This window comes from Schistocerca americana, chromosome 1 (genome assembly GCF_021461395.2).
Source record: "Schistocerca americana isolate TAMUIC-IGC-003095 chromosome 1, iqSchAmer2.1, whole genome shotgun sequence".
Taxonomy (NCBI): domain Eukaryota; kingdom Metazoa; phylum Arthropoda; class Insecta; order Orthoptera; family Acrididae; genus Schistocerca; species Schistocerca americana.
The window spans coordinates 1,024,028,389-1,024,044,417 of NC_060119.1; the positions used below are offsets into that span (position 1 = coordinate 1,024,028,389).

The window sequence follows — 16,029 nt, forward strand, 5'->3', positions numbered from 1 at the left end:
AATGTTCTTGAAATTGCCCGGTGACATGGTGCACTGTCATCCACCAAAATTTCTATCGTTGTTTTGGAACTTGACACTCATGACCGATTGCAAGTCGTTTCCAAGTAGCAGTTGGACCAGCGGGCCCAGATCATTCCACGCAAGTACAGCACACACCATTATAATGCCACCAGGGGCCTGCATAGTGCCTTATTGACAACTTAGGTGCAGTGTTTCGTTTGATCTGCGCCACACACGTACACTACCATCAGCCCTTACCAACTGAAATCTGAACTCATCTGATCAGGCCACGGTTTTGCTGTCGTCTAGGGTGACGAGCATAGGAGAGGCACTGCAGGCGATGTCGTGCTGTTAGCTAAGGCCTTGGCGTCTGTCGCTTGCTGCCATAGCCAACTAACGCCAAATTTCGTTGTAGGTACACTACGACTTCTTGCGGTTTTTTCACGCAGTTGTGTTTGTCTGTCAGCACTGACAACTCTACGCTAACGCAGCTCGTTAAGTGCTGGCTGTCAGCCACTGCGTTGTCAGAGGTGAGAGGTGACACCTGAAATTTGATATTCTCTACATACTCTTGACATTATGGATCTCTGGACGTCGAATTCCCTAACGATTTCCGGAATGGAATGTCCAGTGCATGTAGCTCCAAGTTTCAATCCGGATTCAAAGTCTATTAATTCCCGTCGTGTGGCCAAAAACAGTTCGGAAATATATTTACGTGAACCTCCTGAGTACAAATGACAGCTCCGCCAATGCACTGCCCTTTCATACCTTGTGAATGCGACACTACCGCCATCTGCATATGTGCATATCACTGTAACATCACTTAGTGTATTTTGTTTCAATCTATCTCTCACTGGGTAAATAAAGAGAAGCCACGTAACGCGTACTTAGAATAGTACCCGGAGAGTCTTGGCAACATATTCACTCTTTAAGTTTGGAGATCCACGTAGGGAGGAAAAGAGAAACCTGCCCTTCATTATCAGACTATGTATGACTGGTAAGTATTTGAAGGTCAACACTGTCTGAGGAATAGGTAGAACCAATTTTATAGAACGCGTGTATGGCACCCACGATGAAAATACGTTGGGCGAAATCTGTGGCATACTGATAAGGTGTGCGATATTTACCCATTATATATATATATATATATATATATATATATATATATATATATATATATATATAAGGGTAGTCCATTGATCGTGACCGAGCCAAATATCTCATGAAATAAGCGTCAAACGAAAAAACTATAGTGAAATGGGGAAACCAGATGGCGCTATGGTTGGCCCGCTAGATGGTGCTGCCATAGGTCAAACGGATATCAACTGCGTTTCTTTAAGTAGGAACTCCCATTTTTTATTACATATTCGTGTAGTACGTAAAGAAATATGAATGTTTTAGTTGGACCACTTTTTCGCTTTGTGATAGATGGCGCTGTAATAGTTACAAACATATGGCACACAATTTTAGACGAACAGTTGGTAACAGGTAGGTTTTTTAAATTAAAATACAGAACCTAGGTACGTTTGAACACTTCATTTCGGTTATTACAATTTGATACAAGTACTTCTGTGAAATTACCATTTCTGAGAATGCATGCTGTTACAGCGTGATTACCTGTAAATACCACATTAATGCAATAAATGCTCAAAATGATGTCCGTCAACCTCAATCCATTTGGCAATACGTGCAACGACATTCCTCTCAACAGCGAGTAGTTCGCCTTCTGTAATGTTCGCACATGCATTAACAATGCGCTGACTCATGTTGTCAGGGGTTTCCGGTGGATTACGATAGCTAATATCTTTCAACTTTTCCCATAGCAAGAAATACGGGGACGTCAGATCCGGTGAACGTGCGGGCCATGTTATGGTGCTTCGACGACCAATCCACCTGTCATGAAATATGCTATTTAATACCGCTTCAACCGCACGCGAGCTATGTGCCGGACATCCATCATGTTGGAAGTACATCGCCATTCTGTCATGCAGTAAAACATCTTGTAGTAACATCGGTAGAACATTACGTAGAAATCAGCGTACATTGCACCATTTAGATTACCATCGACAAAATGGGAACCAATTATCCTTCCTCCCATAATGTCGCACCATACATTAACCCACCAAGGTCGCTGATGTTCCACTTGTTGCAGCCATCGTGGATTTTCCGTTGCTCAATAGTGCATATTATGCCGGTTTACGTTACCGCTATTTGTGAATGACGCTTCGTCGCTAAATAGAACGCGTACAAAAAATCTGTCATCGGCCCGTAATTTCTCTTGTGCCCAGTGGCCAAACTGTACACGACGTTCAAAGTCGTCGCCATGCAGTTCCTGGTGCTTAGGCATATGGTACGGGTGCAACTGATGTTGATGTAACATTCTCAACACCGACGTTTTTGAGATTCCCAATTCTCGCGCATGTCTGCTACTGATGTGCGGATTAGACGCGACAGCAGCTAAAACACCTACTTGGGCATCATCATTTGTTGCATGACGTGGTTGACATTTCAAATGTGGCTGAACACTTCCTGTTTCCTTAAATAATGTAACTATCCGGCGAACGGTCCGGATCTTGGATGATGTCGTCCAGGATACCGAGTAGCATACATAGCACACACCCGTTGGGCATTTTGATCACAATAGCCATACATCAACAAGATATCGACCTTTCCCGCAATTGGTAAACGGTCCATTTTAACACGGGTAACGTATCACGAACCAAATACCGTCCACACTGGCGGAATGTTACGTGATACCACGTACTTACACGTTTGTGACTATTACAGTGCCATCTATCACAAAGCGAAAAAGTGGTCCAACTAAAACATTCATCTTCTAATAATTTCCGGGTATGCAGCCGGATCCCGTCGACATTCTGCCACGATATTTCGGCCCAGAGACGTCCGGCCATCATCAGGTGAGTACACAACTACTGAAGAGCCCAGGTGCAGTCGCGGTATTTATGCCGAATCTCGCGCATGTGAAATGTACTGGCATCCTACAGCTCTTCAGTAGTTGTGTACTCACCTGATGATGGCCGGACGTCTCTGGGCCGAAATATCGTGGCAGAATGTCGACGGGATCCGGCTGCATACCCGGAAATTATTAGAAGAAGAAATACGCCGGGAAAATTTCAGAAGTCACATAAAACATTCGTATTTCTTTACGTACTACACGAATATGTAATAAAAACTGGGGGTTCCTATTTAAGAAAACGCAGCTGATATCCGTTTGACCTACGGCAGCGCCATCTAGCAGGCCAACCATAGCGCCATCTGGTTTCCCCCTTCAAGCTAGACGAGTTTCGTTCTTCGTAGTTTTTTCGTTTGATGCTTATTTCGTCAGATATTTGGCCCCGTCACTATCAATGGACCACCCTGTACATGTATCAGATACCTCGTTAGTATCGTGTTGTCTCTACCGTCCTTAAAATGGTCAGGAATACGTCTTCGTACACTGCAAGAGGAACCACAAATGGAGCTGTCATACTAAAATGACTATACCTTTATTGTTACGTTTCTGTTATTATCTCTTGTTAGTTACCTATCATATTCCGTTTCCAGTTTTGTCTACAAATTTTTTTATTCTGTTGTTTTTTTCTATAAACAGAGCCATATTTTTCATTCAATTCGTGTAAATAACAATAAATAATTCATTCGCCAAAATCATTAATTCATGCTTTTGCTTTGCTTTCAGACTGTTGAATTCGTTTCTGCATGACTCGTCAAATGTAAGAAGTTTGCTTTGGACTGACACAGGCTACATTGTGGTAAGTACCGAAACTCTAGTGTCTGAGTACTAGTATTCCACCTTGCCTTACATTATTCTCGCTGCCAAGGAAATAAAAATTGAGCTGTCTGCCTAAGTTATTTTGCGAATATTTCATCTGCAGAAAGAAGAAATTTTTCAGGAAGTCGAATTTAGGAAAGGGTCTCCGTGTTTCTTGTTTACCGCTAAGCTTCTAAGTCCCCATCTCATGTTCCTGCGCCTGAGGCAAACAAGTGTTCCAGTTTCAGTGTCGATCCAAACCACACACATTTTTGTCAGTTATATAGAACAACTTATACTTATCTTAGAAGAAAGATTAAGAAAAGGCAAACCTATGTTTCTAGCATTTGTAGACTTAGAGAAAGCTTTTGACAATGTTAACTGGAATACTCTCTTTCAAATTCTGAAGGTGGCAGGGGTAAAATACAGGGAGCGAAAGGCTATTTACAATTTGTACAGAAACCAGATGGCAGTTATAAGAGTCGAGGGGCACGAAAGGGAAGCAGTGGTTGGGAAAGGAGTGAGACAGGGTTGTAGCCTGTCCCTGATGTTATTCAATCTGTATATTGAGCAAGCAGTAAAGGAAACAAAAGAAAAATTCGGAGTAGGTATTAAAATTCATGGAGAAGAAGTAAAAACTTTGAGGTTCGCCGATGACATTGTAATTCTGTCAGAGACAGCAAAGGACTTGGAAGAGCAGTTGAACGGAATGAACAGTGTCTTGAAAGGAGGATATAAGATGAACATCAACAAAAGCAAAAAAAATGGTTCAAATGGCTCTGAGTACTATGGGACTCAACTGCTGAGGTCATTAGTCCCCTAGAACTTAGAACTAGTTAAACCTAACTAACCTAAGGACATCACAAACATCCATGCCCGAGGCAGGATTCGAACCTGCGACCGTAGCGGTCTTGCGGTTCCAGACTGCAGCGCCTTTAACCGCACGGCCACTTCGGCCGGCTCAACAAAAGCAAAACAAGGATAATGGAATGTAGTCAAATTAAATCGGGTGATGCTGAGGGAATTAGATTAGGAAATAAGACACTTAAAGTAGTAAAGGAGTTTTGCTATTTAGGGAGTAAAATAACTGATGATGGTCGAAGTACAGAGGATACAAAATGTAGACTGGCAATGGCAAGGAAATCGTTTCTGAAGAAGAGAAATTTGTTACCATCGAGTATAGATTTAAGTGTCAGGAAGTCATTTCTGAAAGTATTTGTATGGGGTGCAGCCATGTATGGAAGTGAAACATGGACGATAACTAGTTTGGACAAGAAGAGAATAGAAGCTTTCGAAATGTGGTGCTACAGAAGAATGCTGAAGATAAGGTGGGTAGATCACGTAACTAATGAGGAGGTATTGAATAGGATTGGGGAGAAGAGAAGTTTGTGGCACAACTTTCTAGAAGAAGGGATCGGTTGGTAGGACATGTTTTGAGGCATCAAGGGATCACAAATTTAGCATTGGAGGGCAGCGTGGAGGGTAAAAATCGTAGAAGGAGACCAAGAGATGAATACACTAAGCAGACTCAGAAGGATGTAGGTTGCAGTAGGTACTGGGAGATGAAGAAGCTTGCACAGGATAGAGTAGCATGGAGAGCTGCATCAAACCAGTCTCAGGACTGAAGACCACAACAACAACAACATATAGAACAACGAGGACTCTATCGACGGTATGCATAAAACCTACTTTCTATTCAAACTGCACCAAATCATATGAAGTTCTCGATCTTCAGATGGCTGTCAAACCACTGTCAAGAATTTTTTTTTACTTTTATTTGTTCATTTTTTTTTCGGACGAAGCAGCACATTCTGAACTTCGTTTCCCGCACGTAATTCAAAGTCAGAATAGAGATACCTGGCGTTGGAAATCGTCTTAGCTCCATTTAATGGCTAGATTCAGTGGTTTTTTGGGTATACATTGAATTTTAAAAAGTAATTAATTACTATTTAACTAAACACCAATTCTGGTATACACTGGTGAACTGGTATACCTGCCTCATATCGTGCAGGGCCCCTTCGAGCACGGAGCAGTGCCGCAGCAAGACGTGACATGGACTGGAATAATGTCTGAAGTAGTGCTGGAGGGAACTGACACCATGAATCCTGCAGGGCTGTCCTTGAACCCGTAAGAGTACGAGGGGCGGGAGATATCTTCTGAAAAGCACATTGCAAGACATCACAGATATGCTCAATAATGCTCATGTCTCGCAATTTTGGTGGCCAACGGAAGTGTTTAAGCTCAGAAGAGTGTTCCCGGAGCCACTCTATAGGGATTCTGGATGTGTGGGGTATCGGACTGTCCAACTAGATTTACCCGCGTCCGTCGGAATATACAATGGACATGAATGGATGCAGGTGATCAGACAGGATGCTTACGTACGAGTCACCTGTCAGAGTCGTATCTAGACGTATCAAGGGCAACCGCACACGCTCCACACCATTACAGAGTCTCCACTAGCTTGAACAGTCCCCTGATGACGTGCAGGGTCCATGGATTCATGAGGTTATCTCCATACCCGTACACGCCCATCCGCTAGACACAATTTCAAGACGAGTCCGACCAGACAACGTGTTTCCAGTCATCAACAGACCATCGTCGTTGACGGCCACAGGGAGGCGTAATGCTCTAGTTGTAGCTTGTAGAAGTACATTTCTCGCGGACGTGGGACAGCGTAAGACGACATAAATAAAGAAAATGAAATCACCACAGCCATATCATCAAAGAAATCTGTTTCAAACGACTAGTTTCGGCGTAATACTTACGCCATCTTCAGGTCCACTATAAACCAAAAGAATACTTTTATTCCTTCGCCCATGTATCGTGGAATCCACATAATACTACTCGATGAAATTTCGGGATTGCACCCAGATCTTATTGACTTCTTGCCACAATTTTTCGGATGGCAACCGTCCAACCATCTTCAGGTGAGGGTCCACCACTGGAGAGTGTAAGTTCCCGGCGTTGACTTCACAGCAAAAATGCATGCGTTTCAGTGCCAATTTTTGCTACTAAGTTGACTCTGGGAACTTGCAGTCTCCAGTGGCGTACACTCACCTGAAGATGGTTGGACGGTTGCCAGCCGAAATATAGTGGCAAGAAGTCAACGTGATCCGGGTGCAATCCCGAAAGCTCACCGCATATTCAGTATCCCGGGAAAACTTGAAGAATCAAGTATAATAGTAGTTGTCGTGGATTTTACACATCAGGAATGTATGCTCTAAAAAGTGTTCGGATGAAAAAAAGTCGTAGAGTATGCACTTCTGTCGTATACAATGCCAGAATACAATCCACATTACATTACCAGATGCCAAGTTGGTTTTTTTTGCAGATGATGCAAACATTGCAATACATAGTAAATCAAATATAAATTTAGAAAGGGCAGCTAATCAAATTTTTACTGGCATTAATAAGTGGTTAATAGCCAACTCACTGTCATTAAACTTTGAAAAGAACCACTATATGCAGTTCAGAACTTCCAAGAGATTTCCTTCTAGTGTGTGTATAGAATATGATGACATGGAAATAGGAGAAGCTGAGAGTGTAAAATTCTTGCGATTACAACTTGATAATAAATTCAGTTGGGAGCGACATACTAACGAACTGCTAAAGTGCCTAAACAAGTCTGTGTTTGCAACGCGAATGATGTCAGACATAGGAGATATAAATATAAAAAGTCTGGCATACTTTGCTTATTTTCACTCCATTATGCCATATGGTATGATATTTTGCGGTAACTCCACAAACCGAGAAAAAATTTTTAGAGTACAGAAGCGTATTATAACAGTAATGTGTAGTGTAAATCCAAGAACATCATGTCGAAACCTATTCAAAGAATTGGGGAATATTAACTACAGCTTGTCTGTATATTTATTCCTTAATGAAGTTTGTTGTAAATAATACATCTCATTTTCCAACTAACTGCTTTGTACACAGTATCAATACTAGGAATAAGAACAATATACATAAAGATTTAAAATCACTTACTGTTGCCCAGAAAGGAGTCCAGTATTCAGCAACCTTATTTTCAATAAGTTACCAGCAAACATTAAGAGTTTAGTTTCAGACAAGGCACAGTTTAAACATAATTTAAGAGAATTTTTGGTGACCAACTCCTTCTATTCCATCCATGAATTTCTGAACAAGTGCTGTAGACCATTTTAATGAAAAGTTATTATACTTTAATTTTTGACAATACGTGGTTGTAACAGGGATGTATGGAAAGCAAATGTGAGTAATAAGTCTGTAAATAGCGGAAGTTTAATTTTAAATCTTGTACATAACTTGACTGTTCTTAACTGAGGATAAATGAAATGAACAACTTAATTTTTGGCAATACTTGGTACTAATAGCCAAGTAACTAGCTACTGTGTGAATGATGGATTTAATGAAAGTAGATGTAAGAATTAAACCTGTAAATATTAGAAGTTCAATTTTAATTCATTTACACTATTTTACTGTTTATTGACTGAGGATCATTAAAATTAATGAAACTCAAGTTTTTCTAATTATATTTATGTCATGTGTTTACCTGACATGTTCCACACCCAGGAGGATCCCATCTTTTGTTGTTCTATGGAATGAATAATTAATCTAATCTAATCTAATGTCCATAACAAGAATTATGGCGTAAGTGTTGCGCCGAAACTTGTTGTTTGAAATAAATTTCTTTCATTAAACGGCTGTGGTGGTCTGTTTTCTTCATTTACTGTTGTAACTAGTCCTCGATGTATTGGATAGTCGAAAAGGGGCGGAGTTGACATCCGAGACGTCCCAACATATGTTTTATAGGCAAAAGATTTGGGGATATCGGTGGCCACGGGAGTACATCACGCAGAAGTTTGCCAAAGACACATGCCATGTGAAGACGAGCGTTGTCCCGTTTAAAAATGTCAGAGGGGTATTGTCGCATAAGGGATAAGACACGAGGACACAGCAGGGTATGTATGAATCACGTATCGTCCTGCCATCAGAGTTCCTTCAATCATTATAATCTGTGACGTGAATTCATACGCGTTTGCACCAATACCGTGACCCTAGGAATAAAATCACTGTATGTCCCCAAATCACTGGAAGAATGGGAGCTGACCACAGTTTGGCTCCGTAACCAACGACGTTGGTCATCTGGGATACCTCAGAAGCGCAGTTGATCACTGAACGCAGTTCGACGCTATTCATCAGGAGTCCTTGCTTCCCTGTCAAGACACTGCTCTAAACTCGGGACTCTTTGTTGTGGTTTTAATGGCAACTTTTGAGTTGGATGGAAAATCCCCCCACCGTGTACTGCTAGGTCCCGACCAATGGTGCGGAATAACAGAATATTTTGCATTTTCAGTCTGCCAATCCAACATGATGAAGAGTCCAACCTGCTTAGTAACATCGCTTGACATCGTTTGGGTACAACACTTGGTGAAAAGTGAATAGCGGTATCATGGTTTTTGGGTAACCAGCACGATCGCCTAATTTGACCAGCAGACTACTTACTGTGGGGCTGCGTGTATTCATAAGTTGTGGACCTGTGTGTCTCAGCGAAATCTAACGATTCAGTGAATTTCCCAGGAAGCTCTACTAAATGCAAACGCCCTTTCTTAATAAATGCTCGTCCTGTATAAATATTTGAGCAAAGACTACTTCACTATGTTACTGTAACAGTATGTCGTTAGGTATTATAGGTAGATATGCCGTTGCTACTTTGAAGTTTAGATGTTTAAAAAAATTAAGTAAAATTTACAACTCCTCCTAATATAAATCAAATTTTTCGCGTTCAGTTTATCAGCTTTCAAACTTTGTGAATATAGCTTTCATGCATCCTTCTAATTTGTGATGCAGCTATGAAAATTTCCACATGTGCCAGTGTAATTAGCAAATCGCATACATTTGGAATAAACATATGTATTTGATCTCACAAGTTCGATATAAAATAACTGAGCCGAACAGGAAAACGAGCTTTCCATTCGAGCAGACGTCAATAACACAGCGTCAATTCATATTTCGCGTCTCTGGTATCAAACGAAATGAAAGATCTATTGAGCGTCACGAATTTGCAAATTGATGACAACGGCATCGTGTTATCAGGCATTTTAACTGAGCTCGAAGCTGCATTCGATTTTCGTTCTCTATAACGCGATACATTACACAGATTTATTGCAATCAGTGCCGATGAATGTGTGAAGCGCCCATCATATGGAGAACATCAGACTTAATAGTGAGCTGTAAACTTGCGCACACTCTTTTAAACGAACGCCCAAATGCATGTATGTTATAACTGCATATACAGACTGTTATGCCCAGTGACTGATGCCACTACATTTAAAGACAATTAATGACGCTTCATGCAGGAGGCACTAGCTAACTGTAGAAATGTTACACATTATGTGAGTTTCCTGAGAAGTAATTTTGACGTTACTGTGAATTTCATACAATTCCGGTCATCGGTTCAGTATTCGAGAGAAGTTAGTAACTGCTTGTTTCTGACAGCTGTAACCTGACACAAAGAAGCATTATTGTCAAATAGTCTATGTGTTCTTCGGCTCAATCGCAGAATGTGAAAGTTCCTTTTTTTAATGTCTGGTAATGTGGACGTAATTTGCCCTTAATTTCGTTAATATTAGACGGGGTCCTGGAAAATAATGTCTCTGAATTATTTTTATTCTGTTCTCAAAGTCAGATGAGGTTTCATTAAATACGCCTATACCACAGTTTATGCGGGGTAGGGTGGTTGACCTGGGATATGGACCACTTTTAATATTTGGGAAGGCGAATTGCGATTTGTAAATAGCCACAGAAAGTTCCACAAAAAGACGGGATAAAATATGTCATTCTCAGACCTCTCTACAAAAAGGGGAAACCACAGGTGTCAATAATTACCGGCCAGTATCCCTGCTTACAGCATTTCAAAAATCTTTGATAAAGTAATGTACTCAAGAGTGGTTAGCCATCTCAACAGTAATGGGATACTTAGTAAATCAAAGTTCGGATATCAAAAATGCTGTTCCACAGAGACAGCAATATACAATTACTGTCCACATAATACAGTCTTTAAATAGTAGAATATCACCGGTAGGAAAATTCTGTGACTTACCCAAAGCATTTGATTATGTGAACCATGATATTATGTTAGAGAAGTTACTATTCTATGGTATAAATGGAACATTCCCTTTGGAAAATTATGAATGACTGTGCTGATAAACCTATTACGTTATTTGATTTGCAAACAGCTGAGCCAAATTCAACGTACTCAGACAGTTTTCTCTTTACTTATTCTGATTATCAGTAAACTGGCACACAATATTTTAGCGCGACGCATCCTAACTTTCAATAATCCCTACAAAAGAATGGCTCTGACTAACATAAACCTTTACCTTTCATGAATCACTTACCTCACAAAAATCTTCGTTACTCGAACTATTGCAATACTGCGATCGCCAATACTGCCAGCTAAATAATAGATTCTAACTACTGAAGGCACTAACTACTGGTAGGCATGGTTAGCAAATGAAAGATTTTGATAGAGAACAAACAATGTATTTACCTTAATAGCGTTCAAAAGTCATTATATATATATATACATATATATATATATATATATATATATATATATATATACAAATTTCTCTTCTTCAAAAACGCTTTCCTTGCCATTGCCAGTCTACGTTTTATATCCTCTCTACTTCGACCATTATCAGTTATTATATATATATATATATATATATATATATATATATATATATATATATATATATATATAAATTGGTGATCCCCTGATGCCTCAGTACATGTCCCACCAACCGATCCCTTCTTTTAGTAAAGTTGTGCCACAAACTCCTCCCCAATCCTATTTATTAGTTATGTGATCTACCCATCTAATCTTCAGCATTCTTCTGTAGCACCAAATTTCGAAAGCTTCTATTCTCTTCTTGTGCAAACTAGTTATTGTCCATGTTTCACTTCCATACATGGATACACTCCATACATATACTTTCAGAAACGACTTCCTGACACTTAAATCTATACTCGATGTTAACAAATTTCTCTTCTTCAAAAACGCTTTCCTTGCCATTGCCAGTCTACGTTTTATATCCTCTCTACTTCGACCATTATCAGTTATTAAATATATATATATATATATATATATATAATAACTGATAATGGTCGAAGTAGAGAGGATATAAAACGTAGACTGGCAATGGCAAGGAAAGCGTTTTTGAAGAAGAGAAATTTGTTAACATCGAGTATAGATTTAAGTGTCAGGAAGTCGTTTCTGAAAGTATATGTATGGAGTGTATCCATGTATGGAAGTGAAACATGGACAATAACTAGTTTGCACAAGAAGAGAATAGAAGCTTTCGAAATTTGGTGCTACAGAAGAATGCTGAAGATTAGATGGGTAGATCACATAACTAATAAATAGGATTGGGGAGGAGTTTGTGGCACAACTTTACTAAAAGAAGGGATCGGTTGGTGGGACATGTACTGAGGCATCAGGGGATCACCAATTTAGTATTGGAGGGCAGCGTGGAGGGAAAAAATCGCAGAGGGAGACCAAGAGATGAATACACTAAGCAGATTCAGAGGGATGTAGGCTGCAGTACGTACTGTGAGATGAAGAAGCTTGCGCAGGATAGAGTAGCATGGAGAGCTGCATCAAACCAGTCTCAGGACTGAAGACCACAACAACAACAACAACATATAATTTTGTGACATCCAATGAAACAAATTTCCTTTTTCTGACGGACACACGTCCAGATCGTCCGCTCAAACCTCTGGCATCTCTCTCTCCGCATCCACCACTGCTGGCGGTTCACCTCCAACTGCACAACACTACGCGCTGTTCACATCCAACTGCTTTACACTACACAAGCGAATATTCCAACAATGACTCCAACCAGCCACACACTGGACACAGCACAGTCAGCGAACCAACATAAAAACCTAAGCAGCCTACTTACAGAATTACTCTTCGAAATCGGAGATCAGCACATTATTCTCAGAGTAGGTGCAACCTCTCAGAATGAAAACGTTAACACGATATTAGTTAACCGCAACAGTATCCACTGTTAAGGTGTCAGCATTATTATCGTTTATTAAAGTTAATAATACCGAAACAGCATAAGGAACAGAAAATAGGTTGAAACCGAATATGAGTAGCAACGGAATCCAAAGTATAGTTTGGAACATTTTTCGTAAGGACAGGCTAGACACCATTTTGGTGGTGGTATATTTATTTCAGTTAAAATATTCATGAATATCTAGTGGGGATATTGCAGATTACGAATGTTAAATAGTCTAGATGGAGTTAAGCATCAAAGGCGGATCAAAAATTGGAATCGGATGCTTTTATCGACTGTGTGAGTAGGGGCAGACCGCTTCAGGAAGAACTTGAATTTCCTGAGTAAAATCCCAGATGACGCTCTCGTAATGGAGGAAAACTTCAACTTGCTAGCTACGGAATGGAGAGTCATGCTATCAAAACTGGTGCCAGAGGCAGGGATTCTTACGACATTATTCTGAATGTCTTGATCGATAATCACACGAGCACACACAGAATTAACACGTGGGAGGAACGTCGTAGACCTCTGAACGATAAAATAGATCTGACGTTGTTAAATCAGTTAACTCAGAAGAGGGTATATCATAAAGCTGTTACAGCATCGGTGTCTACTGGTGTTACAATGGCTGTTAAGAAAGGCAGGAAAATATTTTTGCCTAGTAAGACTGACAGGATAAATTGCAGCTTATCTGTGTAGTCGACATCTAACACTCAGTGCTAAGCTGGAAGATGTGCAGCACAAATGGGTAAAATTGAAAGCTTCGTTTATTATGCCTCAGAGCAATAACATCCGAGCAAGGTTTTAAGGGACGACCGAGACTCAAGGCGTTGTAGTAACTGTGTTCAAAAGTTCCTACCTATACAAATAGGGGTTCAGCACAGATTTAAGAAATGTCAAAATGTAACTGACAAGCAACAGCTGAACGAAGACAAGATGAGCTTAACGAGAGCAACGAGAGAAACACTAAATGCCTTTGAAAGTAGAATTTTGGCAACGGATCTGATTAAAAATCCTAAGCAGCTTTGGTCTCAGATGAAAACAGTAAGCAGATCAAAATCATCTATTCATTCACTCAGTGAATATACAGCCACCGAAACGAAAATTACAGAGAATGATGAAATAATGAAAGCGGGTCTTGCGGAACATTTCAGAGCGGGGTATTGTAATACTGCCACTCCTCTCAACCAATGCACGTATGCCGAAAAATGCCAGATATTGAGATACGTGATCGTGAAATAGAAACGTAACTACAATGACTTGGTAGTGAAAAGGTATCTGGAGCAGATGAGATACCCGTAAGATGCTACAGAAATTACGATTTTATGATCATATAAAACAAAACGTACGAAAAGCAGGCTCCAAATGGATTCGCAGTAATAAACTTGAGGAATTGTCATTCGTCCACAAAAGAGCAACCAAAAAGTTTCTATTCGAAGGCCATACCGACCTCTTGGCTCCATGTCAGTTTGGGGCCCTTAGCAAGATGTACTGACACTCGTTTAGGTATATATTTTAATAATGACGGTGAACCTTGTTTGGCAAGTTTTTAGATAAGATGATGGTAGATGCTGAAGTGTCTTAATAAATATTGACATTTTGTTTAGCGATCTAGGCGGTTTTGCCCGTATAATGTAAAAGATGATCGCAGTTTCCTACCGGAAATTTGGTTTTCCAATAGTCTCGGTTCGTGGCAGCCATGGCCAAATTTAGCAACAAATGGAAGGAACACGTGGAATTCTTAAGTCTATGGTATCGTCCAAAGATCGCCTTGCCTCAAGTCGGCAATGTGCATCGATACCACAGCATTAGCGATGTGTCGCTGCAATCCGCAAAGACGAATAGGAGAAGCTAGAGAAGACTCTCTCTCCCTCTCTCTCTCTCTCTCTGCACGACAGCGCCCTCGCACCGAGGTCAATATAGAGCCGAGCATGGAAGCACTTGCCACAGTTAGCGACCTCAGCTGAAGCAGTCAACATCATCAAGTAGCACTAGAAAGTTATTGAAGTCTCAGATGGAGCAGTCGTTTTATAAATATTGAACATTGTGCTTCAAGAGAACAGGTTGAACAACAATGCATAAACTGATGCTTTAATAGTCAGTGACACCTGTAAATTATCAAACACTCCTGTGGTAAAGGACTGTATCACATTAAGTAAAGTTTTTTATCATTCATGTATTAAATTGAACTAATAATCCACTGATGATCCCTCTCCCAGAGCAATCAAGAACCCACAATTGTACGAGGGTCATTCAGTAAGTAACGCAAATCTTTTTGCTGAAAGCAGGTTGATTTTATTCAGGATTCCACATTATTCCCCACTCTTTAGGCTACAAAACCGTATTTTCCAAAATAATCTCCGTTCAATGCGACGGCTTTATGCCGCCTTACTGGGAGGGCCTGTAATCCCGCGTGGTACCACTGTAAGGGTCGCTGTCGGAGCAAACGTCTTACTGCATCAATGCCCTCCCCTTCATCCACACACTGCTTCCCTCGGAGTGCGTGCTTCATCAGGCCAAACAAATGGAAGTAGGAAAGTGCGAGATCCGGCAAGTAGGGTGATGGTGGATGAGGAAGAAAAATCCAATGGAGTTTTGTCAGTTCCGCTCGGGTTCCCAGACCTGTGTATGAGGCCTTGCGTTGTCATGAAGACATTCCGCAAGCGCCTATGAATATCTGTTATGTTCTAGTTGTTCACCAAAAGAAATTCACTAACAGTTCTCTCCTTGCAACGCATGTTAAAGACGCCATATTGAAGGCGAGGTACTTCATGAAACTATAGGGGCTGAAGCCGAAATATTCCACGATGCTCCACAACAAATTTCACATTTTCTTCGGCCGAAACTTGCTTAGGAAAAAATAAGTTGCGTTACTTACTGAACGCCCCTCTTCAGTCTCGTCTGGTCATAACAAAGTCGAAATACGGCAAAATGGGATCTGTATCAGGAAATAAAAGGTCCCCGTATATTAATCTTTGAGGGTGCAAATGGGGCAGTCTCTAATGCTGACGGTATTTCTTCTTTCTCATTAACGCTCTTTCACTCAAAGTGTCAATTATTCGCAGCTACTATAAAAAATTGTTGTCAGGAACAGGAGAAAATTGAAATGTAGAAGTCAGGAAAAGCATAAAGCGCGCAGTTAACCTCTGAGAAGCAACAAAATATCAATTATGAAACAAGAAAGCCACGGCGGAACAGCTGAAAACTGCACGT

The 16,029-nt window shown here is 40.5% G+C and overlaps 1 protein-coding gene across 6 annotated transcripts in view; it reads left to right on the plus strand.

Annotated features, from left to right (window-relative positions):
• LOC124616497 (parathyroid hormone/parathyroid hormone-related peptide receptor-like) overlaps positions 1 to 16,029 on the plus strand; it is a 759,731-nt gene that overhangs the window by 604,020 nt on the left and 139,682 nt on the right. For all 6 annotated transcript variants that reach the window (XM_047144855.1, XM_047144812.1, XM_047144835.1 and 3 more), the window contains one exon: positions 3,698 to 3,770. The gene's annotated coding sequence lies outside the window, so the exon portion shown is untranslated. The remainder of the gene's footprint in view (positions 1 to 3,697; positions 3,771 to 16,029) is intronic.